Source organism: Diadema antillarum, unplaced genomic scaffold (genome assembly GCF_040938485.1).
Source record: "Diadema antillarum isolate AM-2024a unplaced genomic scaffold, OU_Dant_1.0 seq00001187_RagTag, whole genome shotgun sequence".
Lineage (NCBI taxonomy): Eukaryota > Metazoa > Echinodermata > Echinoidea > Diadematoida > Diadematidae > Diadema > Diadema antillarum.
This window is the reverse complement of record NW_027271986.1, coordinates 203,849-210,432: the sequence shown is the minus strand read 5'-3', so window position 1 is coordinate 210,432 and position 6,584 is coordinate 203,849.

Genomic DNA, 6,584 nt, shown 5'->3' with positions numbered 1-6,584 from the left:
CTAGAAATGGAATACATCTGACGGGTGGACCAACATACGACCTGAATATATACTATATAAAATATATAATGTCTCTCTATATAGCCTATTAAATACCGTTGTTTTTTATATCAATTTCACCTATCACAATTGAAGGAGTGGTTTAGGTGAGGATAGGAGATCATGTGTCCAAGGGAGTGTCTATTATGTGTGTGTGTGTGGGGGGGGGGGGGGTCCACTCATAATAACAGAGCAATAACGGTTTCACTTTTAATACAGTGATATACCTCGCTAGCGACCGATTTTCTGGGAGCAGGATTTTGCATGTCATCAATTATTTAGCGTCGATTTTCATGTGAAAGTGGGCAGGTCTAAATTCATTGACCAATCACATTTTTATTATGATTTATTCCTGAACCGATTTGAGAGTGATGCGCTGATCTGGGGGGCGTTTCATCAACCAATTGTGGCGAGCCAATGGAGTAAAATGGAGTCAAAAGGGGCCTGAGATTTCGATCCTAGCAGAATCTTTGTCAGAGGCAAAATGACCTCATGCGATTGGTATTAGAAAGCAAAAATAATGATTTGCAGAATGTTAACCAATACTTCAGAAACCTTCATTACTACCAGGTTAATATCGGGATAGCATGAGACAAAAAGTTAACACTTTGTGTCCACTGTGGAGCTACTCCAGTGTAACAGTGCATGACGCTTTCTTCACGAAGACATATGGGAGCTGCAAGGGATCGCTTAACTAGCTCTACCTGACCAGCTCAAAGTCACCATCCTCTACCAATTATAATTATATCGCCCATTCAGCGCTGGAGTAAGCCTCTATACCGCCTGGAGGATTTAAGTGCAACGACATCATAATGAGGTATTAGAGAAGGCGCATTCATGTCTATGCAACAACAGAATCTAAATCGATACCCTGGAGGACAGAAGAAAGGCTGCGGGTCTTGTGGACACCACAAAGTTCTATAATGGTCACAATAAAATCCACACTAGACACCTTTTCCTCAACCACTTCAAAAGATGTAAGACGGCATTCACAGTCACAAGCTATTCAGAAGAAGCTGTAGAACGCAGTGAGCTGGCCATTTCTTCATTCAAATAGATGAAAATCCTGACACTCGCTTTCTGACATGTCTGAGTACGATGTGCCTGCAGTACTTTCAGTGATTTCTTTCAAAAACTACACTAAAGATCATTCCTTTCAAAGGGGGCCGATCGACCAAGTGTAGAAAATATTCTATACAGTAAGTAAAGTAAGTATGTAAGTATAAACATAAATCGTTCGATAGTCCCATTATACTGGAAGTAAAGTATTATCATTCAGTGATTCTTCTTTCTCTCCGCTTCTGCGAGCATTTTCGGCATTATCGCGAAATAGTCCACCACTCCATTCACCGCCATTCATTTCGTCATAGCCGGGGACTTCTTTCAACCTCCATAGACTTTGCGCATAGTGGAGACGCACACGCAGAACGACAGGGGACCGATATTACGATTTGGCTGCATTTTCGCATTTTTCTTCATTTTTCGTTCTGCTACCTCCCTCTCTCCCAATCTCTCTCTCTCACACACATAAACATACTCACACACACACACACACACACACACACACAATTACACACTCACATGCACACATACACAGACAATCATGTGATAATGCGCTATATAAATGTTGTGAATCATTATTATTATCTAAGCAAACAGCATGACGTCCCTGAAACTTGAAAGGCAAATTATGTGCACATTCCCTATGCCATTTTACTGCTTTTGTGACAGTTAAAAGAAAAATTTAAGTCAGGTTAGAGAGAGATCGTAATAAAAGGCGTGGCCTGTAGTCTTTTATTAGTATCACTTTTTTGGGATATCTCAGCCATTTGAAAACCAATTTTCATCAAATAAACATTGAATCCTTCTTAAAATTACATGCTCTTTCATATTTCATAAGAGGTTTCTCATTATCTCACTTAGGAATGTAAAAAACATGAATCCCAACCTCAACCAGTACTGTACAGTCCCTTTAACCACTTCTGTGCCAGGGACTTTGGCCAGTCTGTACATCACTATCTAATTTTCTGTGCCAATTAGCACCAAAGTACATAAAGGGTTAACCCAAGAAACCTTTACCTCTTGTCGATTCATGGTGCACTCATGACTGAGTTCATTCTTGGCATCGACGTTGAGGACGTAGCCGCGGCCAAGAGGTGAAGTTCTGGCGCATCCTTTCATCCCGTTCGGTAGTCTGACCCTGGCGGCCGGGACAGGATTTCTCGCTTCGGGAACAGGTTTCCTGACTTCGGGAACAGGTTTCTTGACCTTGGGAACAGGTTTTTTGACACCGGGACTACGTTTCCTTGCAGGCTGCTGCACCGGGCTGTGGGGATGAGACTCTTGACGGACGAGAGCCTTCCTCTGGGGAGCCTTTGGAGACTTTCCGCTAGATTTCGCCACCGATTTCTTGTTCGTCAACGCTGGCTTCTCGTCCGCAAGATCGGGTCCGTCCAGGACTAAGACACTGTGTCCGTCATCTCTGGCATCCTGCTGCTCGACGACGGGTGGACCGCCGAAACCGTCGCGGAGCTCGATGTTGGAGCTGATGGCTTCGGAGTGCTCGGGACCATCCAGCGACGGGAGGGTGAGGAGTATGAAGCAGAAACCCAGCACGAAGGTGAGCGCCAGAAGGTGGGCAACGGTCTTCCGCACCCTACACGTGTAGTATGTCATAGCCATGGCTTGCACCAGACATCTGCTTTCGCCCATCTGAATCTCAAAGCAGATTGCTCATAGACAGTCTTCACACGCTATCATTTCGAAAGAATGTCCGCCTTATTCATTCTCACACACCTGAGTGACCAATTCTAAAAACGTTCTCGTCGATTCACTCCACGCAAGTCACAGGTTTTCCTCGGATATAACCACACTGATTATCACTACTATGTGCCAACAGTCTCAAGCATTCCTTCCACTACAACAAAGGATGACATTTATTACTATCTTTTTTACGTAACCATCGCTTTCGTGTCGACTTAGTCCATTCGGCCGTAGACTCCTTCAGTATAATGTGCCTTTGGTGCACAGCCGTTTAGTTGGATGGCCCCAGTGTGTACACACTGAAAGTCGTCGAAATGGCGTATTTGAGTTCTTCCTGCGGACCATTATCCTTTTTTTCAAGCTCATCGGACTGGAACACAGCGGGGAAGCCTATACAAACTGTACCTCCTGAGAACACCGTCCATTCCAATGATGCGCCAAGATTATCACGTCACGTCACTGGATTTGCATTGGATTGTGTCGTCTGAATGGGCGTATCCCGAACAAAGTGCTCAGTGCAATGAAAGGCGAATCTTGTTTGTTTAAATAGCTGCGAATAGGGACCAGTGAGAACAGCGTCTTTGACACTGTCCAGTGGAAGAGACCATCTAGTCTGGATGACTACGCCAGGGTTTTTGCGACACTTTTTTTGGCAAATGAGTAGCGAGTGTCGTTAGTATCACGGGTGATAGAAATAGGTCTATTTACTTAATAGACCCATCAACTCATTCACACATTTTCCTTTCCTGAAAGACAAATATAACCGAAAATTCCAGCAACGATATCACACAAAAATCGTCCTCTGCATAGCTGTCAATCAATCAAATATGACAAGGTTGTACAGTACAGCTTGGCTTGATTTCACTATCATTGTGTTATGCTGAATCGTGGATTTTGTAATACATGTGATTTGATTTGAAATGAAATTCTTTTGAATATGGAATCAATAAAAAATATGGAAAAACAAAAAAAAAAGTTTAATTAGCGTTGGAATCTAAATATTTGCCGTCCGATTCACTCCATAACACTGGTAATGAGGTCATTCATTTTTCTATTTTTTCCCCACAAGAAACATCTTTCAAACAAACAAGCACAGAATGTCTTAGATTCAAGGCTGTTTCCATTTTTTTTTTCGTCCTTTTGTTCCTTTCTTCTTTTCTAGAAGATGGCGGTCATTCTAAAAGACAGCAATGATGTGAGTAATGGGAGACACCATCTGACCATGATGTCTGACCATCGAAATTTTTAGTTTAAGGTCAGTGGCAAAATGACGAAATACGGTCCAACCCGCAACGATCAAAATCACGTTCGTTCACCCCTTGTCACACGTTGACGTTAGTTGCTGCCGTATAAAACTGATTTATCGTGAAGTGCGATTTCAGACCACTCCAAGGTTGGATTTGAAATATTCAAAAAAGAGAGCAGCGTCAAAATGGTAGGGGTTTCCTCAACTTCGCACCCTAAAATAAGAAAGCATGAAGCTACAACGGTGTTGTAGCTCCATGAAGAAAGGGAATTTTTGATTTTCCATGTTTCAAAGATTCGGGTTAATGATGTCATCACCCAACAGATCAACAGATCTCCCACTGAACTGAAAAAAAAAAATCACTTAGTGTTCTCTTTTTTGTGTGTAAATTACTAGAATTCATCAAGAACAATTATATTTCACATCAAATTACTGCATAGTCTCAAAGAATGCCGAAAAACTTCTATTTAAAAAAAATTGCAGCTGCTATAAATAATTGAAAAAAAGACAAAAACATGACAACAACGATTACATGGCGTATATTTCACCAGTGGTCCATCAAGTATTGAGATGATGAATCACTGTCTTTTTAATTCATTCGTGATAAGAAATGAAATCCTGAAATTACACAAATTCTTCATTGGAGGTCTTCGTTTGATGAAACTTGTATCACTCTGCAAAACTGTTCATCTTATTTTACTCCATTTCTCTTTTTCACAAAAAAAAAACATGATGTGGCACATTAATATTGACAGGAAGGAGTAAGTCACGTGACAGGGAGAGAGATATAGGAAGAGAGAGAGAGAGATGCGCTGATGAAGATGATTGAGTTTTATGCGCAGTTTGCTCACAGAAAAAAAAAAAAGAGAGAGGTTGGTATATTTGTTGAATAATTTGCAGCATACAAAGGGTAAATATTTGCTAGGTCCTCTTTCCGACCTCCTTAGGACGAATCCAGGTTTTTTGTTGTTGTTGTTTTTTTGGAAATCGACGTATTATGACATTATGACGTATATTAGTTACCAGAAATGATTCATCTGCCTCGATATCGACAACTAGACAGACTACATTATACATGTTTGTGTGTATTATGCGTGTAAGGAGGACAAAGATCAAATAAAAGTGAGAGTTCTTCAAATAAGGAAATAGGAAATGAATTTGCAATTTACATGGCCCTTCATTTAACAGTTTGATGTAGGTTATCAATCCTGACCATTGATTAAGTTAGTGATCAACCCTCTCAGCAAAAGGGAAATATTTTGCAATTTATTCTCTATCTTCATATCTTTACAATATTCAATCAATATACCAGTTGTATCCGTAGAGGTCGCTTTAATTGTTTCGTGATGCTTGTGAGACACGTCAACAACTGAAGAGTTTTATAGCAAAAAGAGCTAAGCGCCATTTGTAAACATTTCAAAGTAAGTCCAACAGATAGAGCAAAATTAAACCTTTCCAGTAACACCTCACTTGTGACATAACAAGGAATATTCAGAAGTTATAATTAAAAAATATCCTGTATTTTCGTATCATTTTTTTTTTTGTTCTTAGCAGCTTTAATCACAAATATCTCAACTTAAGGAGTTTGTTCGTTTTGTGATGAAACTCTTCAACTAAAGCTATCTATATACAATCTTTCTCAATATCATATGATAGAACAATACAAGTGGAAGCAGTAAATAGTTACTCACTGTATATGTATTTTTCCAAGCCATCGGCAAATCCAGCTAAAGGACGCTAATCTATTTCAATGAAACAAGGAGGAATTGATCCATCACAATAACTAGTTTAGCTACAGCCAGGATCCTCCGGCATCATGGCCCTTCATTACATATTACAATTCTAGGAAAAAAGATTGATTGCTGATGAAAAGGGGTAGATAGAGGTGGATTTTTGAGCCCCCTAAAATGACACAAGACACCTTCAGAGGCACCATGAAACTGCCAACGAAAACTTGGTGCTATCCTCCATCTCAAACCAAAGAAGATGATAGAGAGATGACGGAAACCCGCCACTGTATCTCGCCACTGAAAACCCGCACGAGGCTTCGGACCTCTCGTTAAGCGTGCAAGTATAATGTCGTCATCGATTATCTTAATGAGGGCAAACAGATGCCATTTCGAAAACATTTCTGAGAGATGAATGCACACGCGCGGACTGTAACTGACTATGCCACAAAAACATATTTTGCCGTATTATTAGATTAATCAGATCAGGGTCGTTCGGGATCAAAGAGGATAGCTCTCAACATTAAGCCACCTAAAACGCTGATTTCTCTTAAATTTTGTCTGAAGATTTGATGTAACTCTCTTTTTTGTTTTCATCAGACACCATTCACACACATGCTTTGATAGGCCTACATGGTTTGAAGGTGGTCCATTATCAGATGGTCTACCTCCCAGTTTGTCTAACACCACTACTGCTATGCTCATTTGGTCTGCTATCAATGTGGTGAAATGCCCGTTTGGTCTAATCCTCACTTGGTCTAATGCCCAGTTAGGTTAATGATCGTTTCGTCTAATGACCAGATGGTTTA